General features: G+C 51.3%; 1 long non-coding RNA gene and 1 other non-coding gene across 2 annotated transcripts; one reads left to right on the forward strand and one right to left on the reverse strand.

The window, feature by feature from the left end:
- Nucleotides 1-203: 203 nt before the first annotated feature.
- On the reverse strand, nucleotides 204-7216 carry LOC123619113 (uncharacterized). The gene is made up of 2 exons (XR_012507965.1): nucleotides 6396-7216; nucleotides 204-5368 (listed from the first exon to the last, which is right to left on the reverse strand). It is a non-coding gene; the product is annotated as an uncharacterized LOC123619113 (long non-coding RNA).
- A 926-nt stretch (nucleotides 7217-8142) lies between these two features.
- On the forward strand, nucleotides 8143-8215 carry TRNAA-CGC (transfer RNA alanine (anticodon CGC)). The gene has a single exon. It is a non-coding gene; the product is annotated as a tRNA-Ala (tRNA).
- Nucleotides 8216-22177: the final 13962 nt, after the last annotated feature.

Here is a 22177-nt window from a genome sequence, read left to right on the forward strand (position 1 = left end):
GGCGCCTGGGCACGGGGCAGCCTTCTCCCGGGGGCGCGCGGCCCTAGGGATGCTGGCGAGCTCCGCGCCCGCCGCGCTCCGAGGACGGGTGCCCCTAGGGGTTGATGGGCGCCAGGACCCCGAAGGCGGACTCGGATTTTGTTTGTGCGCATTTCCCAGAAGCGGGATCGGAGCTCTCGATAAAAAACCACCCTTGATTGATCTGAGGAAAAAGATCGCTTTTATTACTCGACTCCCTTAGGGAGTGCGTACACTTAACGTTGAGACCCAGCTCATGTGCTAACTCCGTGCACAAGTACGCATGTGCATCATACACACACACGGATAAATACACAGCACGTACATACACATGCATAGAAGTGCATATCATGTACACACATACACATACATAAATGTGTCACATGCACATAAACAGACACAAATACATATCAGACATACATATAAAGATAACATATACACAGAGAACTTGTATCAGATGCACATACACATACATACCACATACATTTGCATAAAAGTCTATATCATGTATATGTATATATACATACATAAATGTCACATGCACATATATACACAAATACATATCAGACACATACGTAAGGGTATATACATATACATATATACACAGAGAACTATGTATCATATACATATATACATAAATATTTATCATATACATACATTTCATATACATATGACTGAAACCAAAATCTTAAAAACTTTTATCATTACTGTGTGGGATGCACTATTTTTTACTCTGTTGTCTTTTTTTTTTAATACTAGTTGCAAATCACTAAGTACATTTCACAACCCATTAATGGGTTTCAATGTCATTCTGAACAATTCTGCCATTCACACACACACACACACACACACACACACACACACACACAATGTGTATGCATGTGAATTAGATCATAGCAGTCAGGATCAAAAAACTTTAAAAGCCACTGACTAGTGCAGTTTCCCAGTTAATATATAAGCTACTCTATGTCAAGAAATCCTTGATTCATCAAAAATGTCCAAATTTTATCAATGTGGAAATTTTACAGATTTTATAAATAAATCGTCACAGTTTTTTTAACCTGTCAGATGAGCAAAGATTTAAAATATTGGTAATGTCCAGTAAGTAAATATTTGTAAAATGTTAATAAAGTATTTTATTTTATATAGATTATATTAGTAAAATATTAGGTTTTTTAAAGTCAGTAAAATATTGGTAATATTCCTCAGTAAATAAGTCCACACTGAGGTCTCAGGTTTTGCCCCAAGGTCAGGGCCACAAGTGAGGAGAAGGAAACCCATTTAACTGGACCACCAAGCCTAGTTCTCCAGTATCAGCTTTCTTGGTAATTAAGATATGTTGACTCCATCTACCGGGTAATTTTCAAAATTTCTACATTGGCCAAGGACATGTCTGTCGATATTTTTTAGTTTCCTATCATTGCTATAACAAATTAGCACAAACGTAGTGGCTTCAACAACGCAAACGTATTATCTCACCGTTCTGGAGGTCAGAACCTCACTGGGCTAGCATCAAGGTGTCTGCAGGACTCTATTCCTCCTGAGGAGTAGGCCTAACCTGTTATCTCACCATTGCCCTGGTGTCGGGCACTTAAGTTGACACCATTTTGTCATTGCTACAAATTTTGCTGCAAGAACTTCCTCGCACACAAGAGCGAGTTCTTCCTGCAGGAAAGACTCCCCAAAGCAGGGAGCTGCGTTGCAGGCAGCAGGCTCACCCTGGCAGGGTCCGCAGAGCATACACCCCTCTGCTTTGGGGCCATCCTGGTGACCCCTGGGAGTGCTGGCTCCAGTGCCTCTAGAGTGAGTCCAAAGAGAACGTTCAATAAATTAACACCAAGGTCACCGGACACCCCAGGCTGGAAATTTACTCCTTCCATTTACCATCCCAAATTATGCCCAGCCACATTGACCAGTGCATTCACCAGAGCTCATGCAATGAGCTTAAATGATCACATTTAGATTCTCCAACAATAAAATGCCAAGAAAATTCCAATGAGTAAAACTGTAAAGGAATACACAGAAAATTTTGTCTCCAACATAGGGATGGTTGTTACTGATCAGAGAAGACCTTGGAGCGAGAGTGGAGGTTACTGGCAACGTTGTTTCTCAATGTTCAACAATGTTTCCCCACGCATGGTCTTCCCAGGGGAGTCTGCTTTGGTACTGTGCTTTAAAATGTTGATATATGCTTAATACACTTTCTGTGTGTGGAACGATTTTGATGATAACTTTCTTCTAGAAAAAGCAACTTCATTGTCTCAGTTCAGGCTGCTGTGACCGGCTGCCACAGGCTGGGTGGCTTATTTACAACAGAAATTCATTCCCCACAGTTCCAGAAGCTGAAGGCCCCAGATCAAGGCTGGAAGATTCGAGGTCGGGTGAGAACCCGCCTCCTGGTTCATAGCTGGTGACTTCCCTGTGTCCTCACGTGGGGGAAGGGACGAAGGAGCTCTCTGGAAGGGAGTCTCCTTTTATAAGGGCCCTAATCCCACTCGTGAAGGCTCCACCTCGTGATCTAATCACCTCCCGAGGGGCCCGCCTCCTAACACCATCACATTGCAGCTTAGGATTCAACATATGAATAGGGGTGGGGCACACATTCCATAACAATCATTAATAAAATGGGAACAATAAAATGCCGTAAATTTGAAGATACACTCCTCTCCCATTATCACGTTCCAGGGGAGGTTAAAGTACAAAAATTAAATCATCTTGCAAGATTAAAGTGCAAAGGTGAAAAAGTCCAAAGGAATCAAAACGTGCAAAAACAGACAGAAATGAAAGAAGAAGAAAATTTGACCGTGAGAGCTGTCGATTTCACTTCCCCACTTTGAATGCTAAATAGACCATCCAGACAGAAGGTCAACAAGGAAGGAAGCCCCCCACGCCGCTCTCAGCCAACTTGACCTCACAGACGGTGGCGCACACCCAGCACCCGCAGCAGAACCCCTGCTCCTCCAGGGGCACGTGCCAGAGCAGGCGACAAAGCAGGTTCTCCAACCACAATGGGATGAAATTAGAAGTCCAGAATGGGGAAAATGTGGGAAACTCACAAATGTGGAAGTGAAATAGATGACTTCTAGGTAGCCCATGGGTCAAAGAAAAAGTCCAAAGGGAAACCAGCAAGTACTGTGAGGTGAGTGAAAAATTGAGATAACAGACCGGAGACCACAGCAGGGGTTCCAAGTCAATTAAGGAAGGGTAGAGAAGACTGCAGGTTCCTAAAAATGCAGCGGCCGGATCCCTGCCAGATGCTCTCAGTTCCTGTCAGAAGTGTAATTACACACTGACCTGAGGGATGGGGAGTTTGGCCTGTGCAAACTCTCCCTTTCAGAAAGTGGTGCTCCAGACACGGTGGCCTTCCATCTTGCAAACTTCACAGATCTGTGTGCTGGCAGACCCAATAGCCAGACTTGAGTGCCTTTCTCTCCTCGCCCAAATATCCCAAACCCCTGAGCTCTTTGCCCCTGAATGTCTCTCATGCTGGGTGCCCACTGAGTGTGAGCTCTGCCCGGGACATCGGCTGCACGTTGGCTGCACGGGGAGCCGTTTCGAGCCACGACAGCCCTCTGCCTGTGGCCCCTTGCTTAGGGAAGCTTCCTCCTACCCCACGTTGGCTCCAGCTGAGATTCCCGAGCTGAGCCTTCTGTGGGAGTTGCCATGGGAGCACCAGGAGCCCTTCCCTCTGTCTGCCCTCCTCTGGTCACTGTCCTTCCCCACCCAGCACATTCCACGCCTTGAGCTGCAGTTGAGGCCATGCTGCTGCGGCTGCCGGACCGCCCTCCTCCCGAGAACCCGGGCTAGGGGGCTCAGTTGCCCTCCCAAGCCAGTCCTTCGCCCAGGGTCTTGCCTGCTGCAGGATCAGCACAGTCTGAGCACATGTGGTATTCTCAGGTGGGCCATGCCACGTCAGCATTGCAGGTGGCCCCAGACCAGCATCCTCTTCCCCTGTGGCAGCAAAGTGCCAGCTGTACAGTGGCAGGAAGTAGCTGCCTAGCAGGCTGGGAGCGGCCCAGCCCTGGGAAGAGCCACCCTGGTGAGCTAGGGCTCAGGATGCTGCTCTGAAGCCCAGGGGCACATGCCGATGCCCCGCCAGGCCTGTGTCCTCAGAGGTGCATTTGTAACTTTATGTAGGACCACGTCCTCCTGGAGAGAGAGGGGTCCTGGCCGGGCGGTGACCTGGAGGGGCAGGGACATAGGTCACGAAGACAAGGGAGGCAGAGGGAGCCATGGGGCAGGGCCGGCTGGTCTCATGGCTGGATGGGAAGCAGGAGGCAGGTGCATGCGGAGGGAAGCCCAGAGATGCTGATTCCACATGGGCCGGCTTATGTTCATCAGGGGCACCTTTTCTGTTCTTTGTCATCAAGCTCTTTATGATTAAGGACTATGAATAGTAGCTTTCCGTTGGGCATCACACTGAAAACTGCAGGGATTTTTATTATGTAACTCCTTACGGCTGGCTGGAGGAAGAGAGTTAGCAGTTTGACTGCTGGCCAGCACGGAGCAGCTGGGATTCAAATCCAGAGTCCCTGTGTAACTCCAAAGCCGGTGCTTCCCCTGAAACACATCACTTTATAATCTATGGTCTGCCAGGGTTTAATTTCTAGCAACATAAAGAGGCTTTGGCTCAAAGGTTTCCATAAAACGTTTTTTTCGTTTGTTTGTTTACTCTGGGGGGAAAAAATGCTGTAAAACTAGCCGACTTTGTAAAGACAATATTGCAAAGAGCACTTCACTTAAGTACCTCCTGATAGTTACACATCAGGGCAGCAGTCCGCTGCCAAAGAATGAAGACATTTTATTTAAAATTACACTGGCGCAAGACCATCAAAGTATCCTTAACATTTTCATTAAATTGAGATACGGATATACTTAGGGTAGTAAATCTCTTCTGATACAAAGAGTGCGTTTGAGAGCCAAGGTTCAAAAGAAAATCCAGAAACACGGACACCTTGTTCAGAGCCCTCAACGTGCAGCCCGGCCACATGGTCAGCGGCAACTGGATCAGGATCTATGAGGGTGAGCCTCCAGCTGCGCCCTCGCTGAGGTCTGCACCAGCACCTTGGGCAGCGGGCGTCGGCAGGGGTGGAGACAGCCAGACTGTCACTCCCGGATCCCAAGGGGACAGGGCGTGGGCGCACCCTGGGGGGCCACAGGGGAGGCACCAGAGCAGGGCAGGAGGGTCAGGAGGTTCAGGGGGCAGGGGTGGGGAGGAGCACTCACTGTGGCTTCTGCGGGAAGGAACGAGCAAGGCAGTGCCAGCAGGCTCAGGACTGGCCCGTGGGAATTATTTCCGCTGACCCTGGGGCACAGGGGCTGCCCCTCCTGGTTGAGACCTGCCCGGAGCCTGGTGGAGAAGGGGAGGATGGGGTGTGGACCCTGCAGTGCTCATTTGCGATTGTAACGTGCACTCACGGGTGAACGGGTGTTGCTGTCTGTGGGAACTGGCTAACCCTGCGGGAGCAGTCCGTCTCCAGCGCCATTGAGCCCCAGAGGCAGGCCCCCCAGCCCCCGCCAGCTGACAGGCAGGAGAGGGCAGCACGTAGGCTGTGGAGACTTCCATGGGCACAGGCCCGCGGGAGACCTTGAGGGACAGCCGCCCAGCTAACCGGCCCCAAATTCCCCGCCTCCAGGCACTGAGGTGCTGGATGTTTATTGTTTTAAGTCACCAAGTGCCGGGGCAATTTGTCAGGCAGTGATACATTGCTGACCCACAGCTGGGTCTGTGAGGTGTTGGCAAGGCTAGGCCTGTGGGCCTGGGGAGCAGTCAAGCTGGAGCTCAGCAGTGCATTTACAGCACTCGGACCCCAAGTGCTGGAACCGGTTTCTAGTCAGTTCCAGGGATTTCCAGACGGACGTCCAGTGCTGGTGGGGCTGGACTCCTGCACCTGTGCTCTGCTCTGCAGACGCCCGCCTAACGGGGAAACGGCCAGTGACTGAGGAGGGGGCTGAGGTGACCACAGGGTCCTCCCAACCAGAGGGTCTGAACAGATGCAACGACACCTCCAAGCCTGCGCTGTGCCCCTGCGTCACCCGGGGCCACCCTGACACTTGTAAGAAAGTTTCGTCGTAACTCACCTGCTTCTGAAATGCCTGCTCTGCTCCACTCACCCCTGTCTCACTGGTCATACCTGGACTCTGCTCAGAGAGCACTCAGGGTCCGCACAAGGCCGCCGGAGATTTCCCACCAGCTGGAGGGGCCGTGGGGAGAGTGTGTCCCAGGATTGGTTGGATTCATTTGAACTTTTTTTTTAATGGAGGTACCGGGAATTGAACCCAGGACCTCATCAATGCTAAGCACGCGCTTTACCACTGAGCTCTACCCGCCCCAGCCATTTGAGCTTTTAAAGTTATTTGAAAATTATGAAACTTACAGAAAGGTCACCAGCACAGCTCCCTCGCGGCTCAATCGCTCTGTGTAACTGTCTCCCGACCCATTTGAGAGTAAGTTGCAGAGTTTCTTTTTCCCCCCAGTTTAGAGTCCAGTCGAAGAGCTGGCATTATGTTTATCCGCTGTGAATCTTCAACCTCATTTCATCAGAAGAGGTTACTTTCAAAAGATCGTTAAGAGCCGGCACACAGGGCACTTTGTGCTTCCTGTCTTGTTCTGACTTAGCCTCCATCCCTCCCCTGCCTCGCTTGCGCACGAACTTAAAACATGGCCACGTGTGGTATATTTTGAGCCCCGTTTTTTCCCTTAAAATGTGTCCAGGGCTAGAATAAAACGCGGTGCCTGTCTCACGTGAGAGCCAGGTCCTCCTGGGTTTCCGGCACAGGCAGGCGAGGCCCCTCTGCGCCCCTGAGCGACCCCCCCCCCACGCCCCGGGCTGTCGGAGAGGCCCGCCCCCTGCCGCCTCACGGAGCGCTCACAGGCGCGCAGGCCGCGGGGCGCGCCCGCCGCAGAGCCTTCCGCACAGGCCTCCGCCGCGGCCCGCGCTCGGGGAGACGCCCTGGGCACGCGCCGGCTCCGCTCCTTCGGTCCCGGGCCCGCGCGCAGGCGGTGCCAGGCCTGCGAGGGGGCTGCGCCTGCCGCCGGCCCCGCCCGGGATGCCCTCCCGCCCGCTCCCCCGCGCGGGGCTCGGGCTCTGCGGGGCCGCCCCGGGCCGCCTGCCGTCTGATGGCGTCTGCCTCGGAGCGGACGTCCCTCCGCCTCTGCACCGGTTCCCCACGTTCAGGCTCGCGGGCCTTGCTCGTCTCCGCCCGTCCTGGAAGGCGTGGGGCGTGCCTGAGTTTCCGGTTAGCGGGTTCAGCTGGCATCCTACCCAGTGGAGCAGACACGTTGTCAGCCAGCACACGAGTCTCCTCCAAGTGCGGACTCCGTCAGTCCTCTCGGCCGTCCCAGTCTAACTCGAAAGCAAACATGTTTTCAGTAACAAACGATTGAAAGGCACACACAGTGTATTTCAAAGGTGACGGAGTCATCGTATCTTAATGTTACAAACAGAAGCTAATGCAGATGTGGCAGGCTGCTACGGCCGCAAAACATTTCTCGTCCACCTTCCAGAATCTTGCCACATAGCTTCCATTCAAGAGTCTAAAGAATGAGCTAACCTAACCTGATTTTACTCATGATTTTTTTATTGTGGTAAAATACCCACGACACAAGGTTTACCGTTTTAGCCGTTTTTTCAAGTGTACAGCTCACTGGCATTAAGTCCATTTACCTTGCTGTGCCACCATCCCTACCATCCACCCCAGAACTTGTTCATCTTCCCAAACTGAAGTGCTGTCCCATGAGCACTAATGCCCCTCGCCCCAGCCCCCAGCCCCTACTTTCTGTCTGTGTGAATGTGACCACTCTGGGTCCTCATGTAAGTAGAGTCATTTCGTGTTTGTCCTTCTGTGTCTGGCTTATTTCACTGAACATAGTGTCCTCAAGGTTCATCCATGTTGTAGCAGGTAACAGAATTTCCTTCCTTCTCATGGCTGAATAATATTCCCTTTATGGAGGGACCTCACTTAGTTTGTTCATTCATCTGCTGGGGGACACTTGGGTAGTTTCCACCTTCTGGCTGCTGTGGACAGTGCTCTGACCATTGGTGTCCAAGCATGTTTGAGTCCCTATTTTCAGTTTCTTTGGGCACACAGTGAAGAGTTGAGTAAAACTAAACTGTTAAGGGGGGAGGGTATAGCTCAGTGGTAAAGTGCATGCCTCGCATGCACGAGGTCCTGGGTTCAATCCCCAGTGCCTCTGTTAAAAATAAATAAATAAACTGAATCATCTCCCATCCAAAAACAAAACAACAATAACAACAACAACAAAAAAACTGAACTGTTAAGGTAAACGTCTCTGCTATGGCAAAACCACAGCCACAAAATGAAAACATGAAATCCAGTATGCACAGGAAAACAAAGGATGATTTAGTTGCTTTTCCACCCAAGACGGTTTCTCAGAGAACAATTGCAAGACTGTGGCTCCGCGGGTAAGAGGGACGCAGGGCTTCAGACGCATGAACGCTTCCCCCTGGAAACTGGAGACAGCACTGGTTCACAGTCTGTTTAAGAGCACGAGCCCTGGGACTTTGTAATAAGAAAAATACACAGAGTGCAGTAGAGACAAACATTTCGAACGACAACTTAATCGTAGCCTGGAATCTGGCTTTTATAGTCACTTGTACACGAAACACAGCAACATGATAAATGGACGCGGAGCCATAAATTTCAAACTAGAAAGCAAGCCTCTTAAAGCCACCTGTGGCTTGTCTTCCAAATTAAATTTGCTAAGTAGGTTTATGATTGTATTTTTCCTGAGGAAGTGTGACTACTTAAAAATATTTTATGGATTTTTGAGACACAAAGACTGGCATACAGATATTAAATAGAAGTGGGATGGATAGGTGTGGATCTGGTCCAGCCCTCTCATTTTACAGATTAGAAAATCTGAGCTCAGAGAAGTCAAGAAAATTACTCAAATGGATGCAAATTCCAATTCTCATCCTTTACATTAATATCATGATGCCTTGTTTATTATCCTAAAATTATCTCAATCTTGTTTCAGAGAGAGCCTCCTTCCTGACATCTCAGGGCTGGGAGGGCCGTGAGCAAAGCACACAGAGGAGCAGCCAAGCCGGCTGCCCGCCCGGCGCCCTGGCCTGCGGTCTGCTTGTCTTCAGGCGGTGCCAGGAAGCCCTCTCTGTCAAGGGCACCTGCCCTGTGTCCTCATTTCCTAGATCTTGTGCCTTATCTGTTAATCTGGAAATAAGTGGCCAAGAATTACTGTTTCATCTGCTCAGGTGACATCATGGAAAGTTTTAAGGCTTCTTATTGGGGAAAATTTTAGACGTATGCAAAAGCAGAGACGTATCGTAAAACCTCACATACCGATTAACTTCAACAATTAGCAACCCGTCACTGGTCTTGTTGCCTCTGTGGTCACCTGCTTCCCCCACTCCCACCCATCCTCTTCCAGCCCCAGTTATTTTGAAGCTAACCCCAAATGCTGTATCATTTCATCCATAAGCATTTCAAGGTGGGTCACTAAAAGGCAAGGACTACTTTTTTCCCCTAAACCACAACTGCAGTTCCTTTGTCACACCCAAAGGGATTAAAAACAATGACTTAACTTGTGGGCATAAAATGTGCAGTGTGGGGAGTATAGTCAATAACTGTCATATCTTTGTATGGTGACCTTGTGACTAGACATCGTGGTGATCCTTTTGAAATGTATAGAAATATGGAGTCACTACATTGTGCACCAGGAACTAACATAGTGTTGTAGGTCAGTTATACGCGAAAAATAAACAGACTCATAGAAAAAGAGATCAGATTTGTGGTTATGAAGCAGATTGGGTGGAGGTGGTCGAGACGTACAAACTTCCAGTCACGAGACGTCTAAGCACCAAGGATGTAATGCATACGGGGAAGAAGCACTGCCGGAGGTCCTACGTGAAAGTTGTTAACAGAGTGCATCCTGAGTTCTCATCACAAGGACGTATTTTTTCCTTTTTTCCCCTTTGTATCCATGTGAGATGATGGACATTGACCAAACTTATTATAGTCATCATTTCATGGTATTTGTAAGTCAAGTCATGATGCTGGACACCTTAAATTGATACAGTGCTGTGTGTCAACTACATCTCATAAAACTGGAGGGGAGCAGTGAGCTAGCAGTGCACTGCAAATAACAGTAAATTGCTTAATCTGTCAAGTATCCAGGTAGGGTTTGGATTCCCTGATTGTCTAATAATTTTTCACTTTGTGTCAGGATTTAAATAAAGGTCACAGGTCACAATTTGTTGATATGTCTCTAAAGTTTCCTTTAATCTCTAGGTGCCCCCTTTATTTCTGTCTTTTTCAACAATTCATTTTCGAAGAGACCGGGAGGTGCTTTGCGTGGAAAGCCCCACAGCGTGTTACGCAAACGCACCCCTCTGGTGGGGAGGAAGGTGCTCCCCTGGAGACGAGAAGTCGGATGGGGGCTGGGCCGCTGCAGGTTCAGTGTTTGGCAGGACTAGTTCCCAGGTGGCGTCGCACTGGTCACATTAACTGTCACCGTATCCCGGACGCCATGAGGGTTTGCCAAACAGAGGGATTTTGGTGTCTACATTCCAATCCATCCTTCTTCATTTCTAGTGAAAAACTGCTATCAAGAGGAACTTTCCCTCATTAGCATTCCGTAACCTGGTACAACGACTCCAGGAAGAGAGGGAAAGTGCTTCACTGGTTTTCCCTTTGGCCACTAGCTTTGAAAATGACACGTGTTTCCTGGGTACTCTCCAAATGTCGGCAGCTGTGCAATAAGGAACTTGGCTGGCCTTTTTCTGACCCCTTAGAGGGACACTCCAAGCCCCCCTGGGTCAGGGCGAGTCCTTGTTACTCCCGTGGACCACGCCTGACCGCTCATGCTAACGAGGCGGGGGGAGGGCAGCCCCGGGAAAGACCCAGCGCGTCCTGGGCGGGCGCTGACCCGGGCCGAGGCGGCTGGGGAGCCAGGAAGCAGCCCTCTGTCAGCTCAGTCACACTGGGGTGCCGGGAGATCAGCGTCCCTGAGGACCGGGAAGACTGCACGTGGGACACGCCCAGTCCTCACCCTGTGCCTCCTCACCAGTTTTTTATAAAGTATCAAAAAAACCCAAAAACCCCATGGTGGGCATGTTTTAGCCACTGCAACCGTCATCCTCACTAATGCTTGTACGACCCCAGCTTCGGCTGATGGGAGCCTCGCAGCCCCGGCTCCCAAGCCATCTGGCAGGACTCTTGCCATCTTTGATAGTGTCCTTGATCTGGAATGACAAGATATTCCAGGCTCAACTTATATAGTTCCTGCTTCATTTTTGACACAGTCCATCATTGTGTCTTCTGACCAAGACGCACTGCAGATGACAATACTGTATGCAGACAAGTCGTTGCCATGGGGAGCTCCTCACTCTTCCACTTTTCTTGTGGAAGATTTCAAGTGCAAGCACAGAGTGCTTAGCAAATTCCTGTGTACACACCACCTAGATTTGGGAAATATTTCCCACTTTCGCTTCTCATCCTTTTTCCTTAAAGAAATAGGAGTGTCAGGTACCGTTGGAGATGCCTTCTTGCCTCCAGGTACCCCCCCCCTCCCCCCGCAGAGAGAGGCGTGCATCCTACCTGTGTGTCCATGGATGGTATGGCTTGGAGTGTTGTTCTTTTATAGGCTATTTTTAATTTTTATCAAAGTAATATGTCAACATGGCTTTCGAAATCAAGTAACACCACAAGGCTTTAAACTAAAAGTAGGTCTCTTTTCCAACTCAACAGCAAAAGAGCAAAGAGTTCAATTAAAAAATGGGCAAAGGAACTGAATAGTCATTTCTCCAAAGAAGACAAGCCAATGGCCCTCAGATGTGTGAAAAGTGATCGACGGCACTTAATCATCAGGGAGATGCAAATCAAAGCCACGCTGAGATGTTGCCTCCTACTGGCCAGGCCAGCTATTATCAAAGTAAACAAAACAACGCTGGTAAGGAGGTGGAGAAGAGGGAACCCTTGTGCCCTGTTGGTAGGGACGTAAATTGATGCAGCCACTGTGAAAAGCAGTACAAGTTTCTTCAAAAAATTAAAAACAGAACTACCAAATGGTTCAGCAACCCCACTCCTAGAAACGTGCCCGACGGAAACGGAACAAGGCTCTGCAGGGGCCGTCTGTACTCGCACGCTCACTGAGGCACTATTCACATTCGTTCTTCAATGCACGAATACATACAGAAAATCTGGTGTATATTTTATGTACAGTATATACGTATACACATATATGTATGATGGAATGCTATTCAGCCTTTAAAAATAAGGAAATACTGCCATGATAAAGTATGCAAATACTGTTTGCAGCGTCATGGATGAAGCTGGAGGACATTATGCACTAAATATGTACAGCTTTTTGTATATTTAAAAAACATTTTTTTAAAATTAGGTCTCTACCCCACCCTACCCCCAATCCCACAGGTGGCCATTTTCAGTTCTTTCAGTGTTTTTATTTTGTTTTCTTTAAGTTTTTTAAAAAATAATTTATTCTTATTTTTTAATAAGGCGGTGGGGGGGTTAGGTTTATTTATTTATTTTTTAAATGGAGGGACTGGGGATTGAACCCAGGACCTCGTGCCTGCTAAGCACGTGCTCTGTCCCTGAGCTCTACCCTCCCCCACCAATTCTTCTGGTTTTGATTCCAGTTGTTTCCTCCCAGTTTCTGTATAATGTGCACCTGCCGCCATCTCTTGACTCTGCCATCTTCAGCACTCTTACATCACGATGACGTCACGTTGTGGCTGAGGATTTTAGCTCTCCGACACCACCTGCACCCCCCTTTTCCCAAGACAGGTAACTCACAATTTTATATTACATCTGGGCTTAGTGATTTCATCATAGTGATCCTGTAAATACCGTCAGCGCTGAACCGAGTTCCGTGCCAGCGCTGTCCAGCAGGACGTTCTGTGGAGACGGAGACACTCTGCATCCGAGCTGTGTGATACCAGGCGTGTGTGGCTGTGAGCTTTGGTGACCAGCACAGCTGAGGAACCCACTCTTATTTCATTCCAGTTAATTAAAGTGGAAGTACACACTTGCATCTCTTGGCTGTCATGGGGGGAGCACAGTAAATCTATACTGTGAATTCCCTTTTTTGTGTAACTTTTCCCCCTGCAGTTAATAACTGTCCACATTTTTGCGCCTTCCCTTTTCTGTGAGATATGTCCGTTTCCTCGCCTCCCACAGCCCTGTGTCCTGTCCCGCACCGTGCCCAGTGCCCTGCTGGTGCAGCTACCCTGTGAGCCACATGTCCCCGGGGGCTGCACAGCTGTTGCTTCTGGAAACGCTGCAATTGCTCGGGAAGAATCTAAGAGAAGTGGATCTGGCAAGATCGCCAGTCCCTGAACGTCTTCCTCTGTGCTCGCCCATGACCGCAGTGTGCGTGCATGTAGGACAGCGTGCCCGTTGTCGTGTCGCTCGCCCTGTCGTGTCGTGTCGTCTCGGGGATGCGATGAGGCTGCGGCCCCCGTCCCTTGCACGTGACTGTGTCTTTTCTCTCTGGAGTCGTTCGGGATCCTCCCCCTAGTGGTGTGTACCTCACACCACGCGGGGCCTGTCACGTTCGTGACTCAGGGATGTTGAAAGGGCCCTTTCAGTCTCAACCTTGTGCCTTTCCGCTCTGGGGAACGGCCTCAGCTACCCCTTTGATGACTCCCTCCTGCCTTCCCTCTGCTTCCTCCTTCAAAGCGGTCACTTCAGTCTGAGGTCGGGCTCCCGGGTGCCTCTGGCCCTGCCAAGCTCTCTGGCCGGCTCTGTCTGGCAGAGCTCCCCAGCCGTTCTCTCGTGTGCTTTCCCGTTATCTCTGTGCTGGCCTCTGGTTGTCACTCACGGTTCTCCTGCGCCTCGGAGCTGCCACGTTCTGCCTCGTTGGTCGGAAGGTCCTGTCATTTCTTCGGCGGTCTTCTCCCTCTCCTTCCATTGTCTCTGTCTCTCCTGAGACCATTCTATCCTTTTACTGGTCTTCATCTCTCTCTGGCCTGTGAGAAGCGTGCCATGATGTTCTTGGCTGTCCCTTCGATGGGTGAAGACGCTGATGCCCTTGTGGGAGTCCTGCGGTGGAGGGACAGTGCCCGGTGGGGGGCGGACTCTTCCACAGGAAGACGCCTCCGCGGTCGGTGGCGTTTGTGTTCTCTGTCAGAAACCCCCAGAGGGCAACATCGTTTCCTCCAGAGTTCAGTGTGTCCAGAGCAGGACGCTCCGGGCTCCTGCCCCAGGGGTGTAGAGCTGCACTGTCCTTTCAAGAGCTGCAGGGGGTGTGGGGGGGGGGGGCTCGTGGGCTGCTAACTGCCCGGGTGCCACGGCCGCACCTCACTTCCCGCCCCCACGTGCCTAGTTCCCAATCCGGGGTCTCCCTGGTTCAAGTTCTCCAAATAATAAAACTGCAAACCCCTGGATGAATGGCGACTGTTGCCTGTCTGTGGGGGGTGGGAACTGGGGCTCACTGGTCCTTATACAGACTTTCAAGCCACACTCGTGTTTGAAGTGCGGAGAAGACAGGAGAGAAGAGGGGTGAGGCAGAGCCTTTGCTCTGTGCTCACCCTTCCCCGCCGGCCGCCTGTCCACATCCCAGGGCCGGGTCTGAGCTCACCGCGCACCTGGCCCCCGTGTATGCGCGGGGCCCTAGCAACCACCAACAAAGTCGGTGCTGGCACTCAGGGAGCTCCTCACATGTCAGACACCGTCCCAGGCTCTGGGCAGACAAGACTGGAGGGTGGGGTGCTGACCGGGTGGCAGGGGGGGTGCCCTAAAAATGGTCAGGAAAGCTTCTTCCAGAGAAGGTCAGAAAAGATGACTTTTGAATGAGACCTGAGTGTTCGCAGGAATCACCCCCGACAAGATTTGGAAGAAGAGGACTTAGGACCCAGGGAACAGCCCAGAGGGAATACTCTGAGGCCAGAGCAGTTTGGGCCTGAACCCGTCATTGGGAGAGGATGTTGGGCCGACGGGCGGGGCCCGCCCTGGGAGGTCTAGGCTAAGACTGTGAACCAGAATCTGCCCCAAAGGAAGGGCCCTCTCCACCCCCAGCAGGAGGGTTTGGAGCAAGACAGGGACGAGGCTCTGCTTACGATTGATGATCTTCACCTTTCTTCTCAAATTACGGGCAAAACAGTCAAGGACTTTTGGAATATTCAGACTTACAAGGGAAGGAAATCCTGACACCTGCTACGGTGTGGATGAACCTGGAGGACACGGTGCTCAGTGAAGCAAGCTCGTCGTCACAGGAGGACAGACACTGCGTCCACTTACCTGAGGCCCCTGGAGTGGTCAGATTCATAAAGACAGAAAGTAGATGGCGGGCGACAGGGGGGTGAGGGGCAGACGGGGACTCAGTGTTTGATGGGGATGGGGCTTTTGTGGAGATGAGGAGAGAGGTTCTGAGCGGATGGTGGGGATGGTTGCACAACAACGCGAATGTGCTTAATGTCACTGAACCGTGCATTTCAAAATGGCTAAGACGGTACGTTACATACATTTTATCATAATTAAAATAGAAAGTAAAAATGAATGTTGAAACAGTCAAGGAATTGGAAGGGAGTTTTGAGAGCAATCGGAGAGAGGAGGTGCAGAAGAAGAGGTGGGTTCTCCGCCCTCCTCCCCACTCCCATCCCGGAGTTCCGCTCTCAGTGCGCCCATGCCTTCCGTCCGTCAGCCAAGGTGCCCCATCCTACCCCTTCTTCCCAAACCCCAGGGTCCCTGGGCCGACTCCCGGTCCTCCCTCCCCCTTTATTCCCTGTCTGTCCTTTTCTCCTCCCTCTTACCCTGGGGATGGCCAGTGGCAAGGTGGATGGCGTTCTGAGCTGAAGAATTTATTGATTCTGGAGGGAAGGAACCTTTCAAAGAAAGAAGTGAACAAAGTGAACCCGTAGCCCAAACACTCTCGAGAGGTTCTCAGAAATCCTGATTCGTGGGTGTGGGTGAAGGGATGACAGGCTGGCTGGCAAAACCAGGCAAGCGGGGCGGCATCAACCTAAAACGCTTCCGCGGAGCCAAGGAAACCGTCGACACGATGGAAAGGCAGCTACGGAGTGGGAGAAAATACTTGCAAACCACACATCTCATAAGGGGTTGCTGTTCAAAATGTATAAGGAACTCATATGACTCAACAGCAAAAAACAGCCAGACTGAAAAACAAAGGACCCAAACAGACATTTTTCTAAAGAAGACACAGAAGTGGCCGCCAGGTACATGAAAAGATGCTCACATCACTAATCATCACGCAGATGCCGATCCAAACCACCGTGAGACACCCCCTCACCTGTCAGAATGGCGAGTACCAAAAACCCAAGAGATTATGAACGCTTGCAGGGATGTGGAGAAAAGGGAACCTTGTACGCTGTTGGCGGAAATGTAGACTGGCGCAGCCAGTACGGAAAACGGTACGCAGTTTCCTCAAAAAATTACAAATGGAACCTTGAGACTCAGCAGTCCTGCTTCTGGGTATTTGGCCGAAGGATGTAACGTCAGAATTCCGAAGATGTACGGGCACCCTCCTGCTCACTGCATGGCTGTCCCCCTTAACCAAGACATGGACACAACCCCAGTGTCCTTCAGTGGGCGAGCGGGGACACGTACACAACAGAACAGCATCGAGCCTCAGAAAAGAAGGAAATCCTGTCATTTGCGACAACGTGGACAGAGATGGAAGGCATTACACTGAAAAAGAAAAATCCAGTCACAAGACAAACACTGCATCATCTCACTTTCGTGTGGAATCTAAAAATAGTCAACCGCAGGGGGAGCGGAGAGCTCAGGCGCAGAGCGCATGCTTAGCACGCACAAGGCCCTGGGTTTGATCCCCAGTCCCTCCTACAAATCTAATTAAATTACCCCTCCCTGCTAAAAAAAAGAACATGAATTTAAAAACAGTCAAACACGTAGAAGCAGAGAGCGGCACGGAGGATGTCGGTCACCGGTGCGCAGCTTCAGCCAGTCGAGAGCACCTCTGAGGACGCAGTGCGCAGCCACGTGACTGCGGTGACCGCTCTGCTGTGCACTTGGAATCTGCTAAGAGGACGGCTCCTAAACTCAACCTGCTCGCACCACAGCAGCTGCCACGCAAAATGGCTCCTACGTGAGGGGACGGGTACCAGAGCTTTTCACGGCGTGTACGTGCGCTGAGCAGGGCGTCTCTGAGGCCCTGGGGCTGCCTGCGGCTGCGGCTCCTCCCGCGGCTTCGATCTGGTGGCACACTTGGAGGCCCCCCGAGATTCAGTCAGCTGATGGCCACAGCCAGCCCGGGCACTCAGGTAAACGCTGGCGGACAGGAGGGCAGGCGTGTAAAAGCTCAGAGGAGGGGCATGGTCACACGGCTAATGTGCTTCTGAAGATACCAGAAGAGTAAGTGAATTTTGAAGGAAGAGGAAAACATCTCAATTTCTGTTGTTGGCAAAGCCCGTGTCTTCCTGAGCTACGTGCTAAAGTCATCGACCCTAAAAAGAAATGCATTTTCAGAAATTATTTTTAAAAGCCGTGAGCTTTTCCAGGAGCCTCGAAGCATAAATCACGCCTTTCACAAAAACCCATAAAATACACTCAGCCTGAGCGATGAGATGAAATCCAGACAAACCTCATGATCACAGTCACCAGCCCTGAGTCCAGGCCTGGACAGGAGGCCGCTGCCGGGGTTCTCTGCTCTCGGACAAGCAATCCATAAACCAGGATCGCAACCTCGCCAAGTCTTTTGCTCTAGAAATTGACATTCCTGACACATTTTGACACGGCCTCGCTCTCTGGGACGTGTAATCTGTTCCACTGCTAAAGCAAGTTTCATCTCGTTTCCTTCTGACACGCTGTTAGGAATTTGGAAACTTGGAACAATTTGAACAGCATTTTGTCACCGAAGCAGCACCAATTTGAGATTTTCTCATATTACCTTGATCAGAAGCAGCACAGCCTCATGTCCGGAAGGAGCCGCACGTTACCGCCAGTAAATCAGACGTGTGGTGACAGTCGCCTTGCACAATAGCTGTACATCTGTCGTACCTGACGGGGCTCTAGGCCTGAGTTTGGGAAACCCTGGAACCTTCCCAAGGAATTCAGAGTCTTAAAATACAAACTGGACAAATTCTCAAGGTTAAAATAAATGTTTAACTCTCTTTGACTTAAAAGAAAGTATGAACATCAGATTATGTGGCTGAGAAAAGGTGAATATATTGTGAGGGTGCACGGAAATGAAAATAGAAAGTAGAGAATGTCGAAACCCAAACACAGAGAATGTCCCACCTATGTGACCAAAATGGCTCAATTATTCTGAGTAAGTGACTAGCCATTAACGCGTCAGACAATCTCAGACTGGCCCGTTGGTTGCTGCAGACAGTCTGAGTAAGCCAGAGAAGCCAGCGGGGGCCTCGGCAGAACATCGGTGCTGCAGCCAGAGGCTGAGCGAGCCCAAGCAAGAGAAGCAGGTGCTGGCGTCTGCAGGTGCCGCGGGGCCCCGCCGGGCGCTCCGTTCCCTGAGCATCAGGCTCGTCACTCCCCAGGGATTCTGGGCAGATCCTGATTCCAGTAAACGTTGCTCTCATGGAGCAAGGAGGGCTCTTGTTTTCAACTGCAGGAGGTGATGATGTCCGTGGTGGCTTAGTTTCCGGTGGTGGCTTAACAGACGACCACAAATTTCGTTGCTTAAAGCCATGCTGTGTTACGTTTCATTTCTAAAGCTCAGAAGTCTGACTTGGGTCTCTGGGCTAAAATAACTTTTCAGCAAGAATGGTTCCTTCTGCGATTTAGGGGAGAATCTGTTTTCTTACCTCTTCTGGCTCCTGGAGGCAGCCACGCTCCCTGCTCGAGGTCTCTGACTGGCCATCACGTCACTCCCGCCTCTGCTTCTCTGACCAACCCCCTGCCTCCCTCTTACAAGGACAACTCCCCCGTGTCTGCATCCTTAACGTTCGCATCTGCAGTTGTTCCCTTTGTCCACAAGGTGACATACTCACAGGTTCTGGGGATTGTGACGTGGACACGATTGGGGGCCATCACCCCACCAACCATGAGTGCATTTCTTATTTAACGTATTTGGAACGGAGGCGGGTAGAGCTAGCAGTGGCAGAGTGTGTGCTCAGCACACATGTGGTCCTGGGTCCAAGCCCCAGAGCCTCCATTAACAAATAATAATAGTAAAGTAAAATCACGTTGAAGAAGGAGGGTTTTTTGGAAGCACCCGGGGGCAGAATTTAGTATCATCAGAGCAGAGGAGCGACCTGGTGGCACCTGAGGACATATGAAGGCAGCCCCTAACCTTGGCCGGAAGCCGGTGAGTGACTCCAGCCACGACTCGGTGCAGGGGGCTTCACAGACAAAACTGGAAGGATCTCTGAGACCAGGAACGGTGCCATTCAGCTCAGTCCACTGAGCAAAGTGTTTTTTGAGTGCCCACTGTGTGCTCTGAGGGACGGCCTGTCCTGAAGATGCTTACTGTCTCGTTCAAGGACACACAAAGCTTTGACGATGGCCAGCCTGAGACGTGAGTGGGTAAGGACCTTGCTGGGGATGCGGGAGCCAAGGGAGCAAAGACGAGGGAACCGGGTCCCCTCATCCACCCACTCCACGCCTTGCCCATCACGGCCCCGAGGGCATCGTCCACCCCATTCCCGTCTGTCCACTGCTGCTCCTGAGCCCCGGACATGGCTGCCACCTGCCTGCCCCACAGACACCAGAACTCAACACAAGCGTGTTTCTAAAACCCTCTCCTTTCCTGGATTCCCTCCTGACACCATCCTCCCGGCCCTCAGCCAGGAGCCAGGGCTCCCCTAGACTCTGTTCTTCTGGTCTCTTCTCTTCCTGTCCCTGGACAGGCTGCCACCCACCCGATGTCTCTGTCCAGTCGATGTCTCCTTGCTCCGTCCACTCATCACCTGCTGCCCATGCCCTGCATCCCCAAGGCCTCTTACAGGCTGTTCCTCCTTTCCAGGCAAATCACCAGGTCTGGCAGAGTACCCATCACTGAAGCTCGCAGTTGGCACCACTGTGTTTCGGGTCACGGTCTAAAGCCTGTCGGTGCCTGGGTGCCCTCATCACCTGCCTGGGCAGGGTGCCCTGTTCTTGTGGGTCTCAGGGGAGGCTCATCGGCCCTGGACCCAGCCCTTCTGCTGGTGTGGCCTCTGCTGAGAGTGGCCCAGCACCAGGGATGAGTGGATGCTGACCCCAGCTGCTGGGAGACAGCTCCTGGCAGAGGAGGAAGGCTCACCTGCCCGCACTGCCCACCAGGCGAGGGGCAGCCCTTCAGAGTCCATCACTCAGTCCCAGCTTCCTTCTCCAGCAGACCTGCCCTGGCCACTGGGCAGCCCACCCTGCCTCCTCTCCCACCAGCCTCCCCTGGGCCGACGTCAAGACTGATGGATCACAATGGCCACCACCTGGAACAGTCAGAAAAAAATGCCAAGCACCATTAAGAAACTTCTATTTTAAAATCAATTTTCACTGCGCAGACAAGAGGAAACCGGGCTCTGTCCTCATGGGCCTCCAGACGGCTGGATGGTGTTGGGTACCCACCGTCCGTCTCCGGTCACTTCTGGTCCAGGTTCTAGAGACGTAGTTCATGACCAGTTTCTAAACTGCCTGGAACAAAGTGATCTAGTGACCTCTTATCAGTGTGACGTGGGGCACACACGTGCAGCCCTCCCCGTGTGAAATAAATCAGGGCCCGTAATTAACAAGGACTGGTGCGATTGCCGGCACAGGGAATTAGCTTGGGCACCACCTGCGGGATCACCCGGCACAGCGGTTACAATTAATGGATTTAATTTTAAACGCAAGGGCCTCCGCATCGAAGTGCTAAAGAAGTCCATTTTGGACTTCTTATGACTCTTTGATTGTAATTGATGTACCTGGGAACGGTGTCAGCGGTGCCCGTTTCCACACAGGTGCTGGGCCCCCTCAACACGCCCCACCCTGGCGGGTGATCGGCAGCGATAGGCAACATGGTTTTGATGAAATCCAAATTTATTAGGGTTATTAAAAGTCATTAATTATTTGGCACCATCCAGATTTCATTTGCTTCACCCTTAATGAAAATTGACAGCTTTACATTTTTACGTGTGAGGAGTGGGCTTTAGCTTTAAATGCTTCCTGTCCTGTTCCTATGGCTGTGGCCTCCCGTATCTTTCCCTCGTTCCTCCCCCGACCTTTACTCCCCCTTCCCCCTCTCTCCCCCCGTATTGATTTGCAGCCCTTTCCCTTTCAGACACATGGGTAATTTGTCTTCCCCTGCGCCCCTCTCCATGGGCCCTGTGGAAACTCCCCTCCAAACCCAAGGACAATGGTTTCGGGACAGAAGTGGGCTCCGAGGGCGTGAATCCAATTACCCAGCCTGGGGAGAAGCAGAGCCGAGAATTAAAAGCCCTGTTTCTGAAAAGGAGCACCGCCATTTCGTCTGGCAGTGCCCCTCCTGCTCGCATAACGTATCTGGGTGTTTAACAGCTTAGCTGGTGGCCGTGGAAGAAAACACAGCCGTCTGCGGGGTCACCTCTCACACAGGAGGCCGGGCCAGCCATCTGTCCCCTGCTGCCGGGCGGGTTTGCAAGTGAGGGTGTAAATGTCAGGGGAGCCCTGGTTGCGAGAGGCACCAACTGGGCAGGCGACTCAGGCTGGGAGAACTGAGGGCACGAGCCGCTGCTCTTGCTGCGCTGGTGTCGCTGGTTTTCCTCCCAAACCAGCAAGGCTGCCTTGTGGAGGCCCGTGAAATCCATGCTGTGACCTCTGTCACAGGCAGACACTGCCTCTCACGAGCTAAGGGGGCCCCAGGTCACTCAGGATGTCTCGTGCGGTGGGCATTCCCGACTGTGAATAGAGGTCGACTCAGGGAGGGGGGAGTTGAATGAGCAAAATGCAAATCTTGGCAAAGTTCTGCCTGTACCTGTTCATTTTCTTCCTCTGGAACTGGAGAGGCACCTGCTAAAAGTGCAGACTTAACCATCACAATTTACTCTGTATTATTTCCACTGTATGCACGTAGATAGATGCAAAAGAATCCTTTCAAAGAAACAAAATTTCCCCCATTGTCTATGCAGAAAAAGTAGAAATGAACTAAAGCAGTTATTTGTATCCTTCAGACAGAAAATGCTGTGACTCAGAAAAGAGTTTGCACCTGAATCCTTGGACTCTGCTCCGCTGAGTGGGCCCAGGGCCGGGGGGCGGTGTGGGGGGCACCACCTCCCCGCTGCTTCCCCTC

The sequence above is a fragment of the Camelus bactrianus genome, chromosome 7 (genome assembly GCF_048773025.1).
Source record: "Camelus bactrianus isolate YW-2024 breed Bactrian camel chromosome 7, ASM4877302v1, whole genome shotgun sequence".
NCBI lineage: Eukaryota > Metazoa > Chordata > Mammalia > Artiodactyla > Camelidae > Camelus > Camelus bactrianus.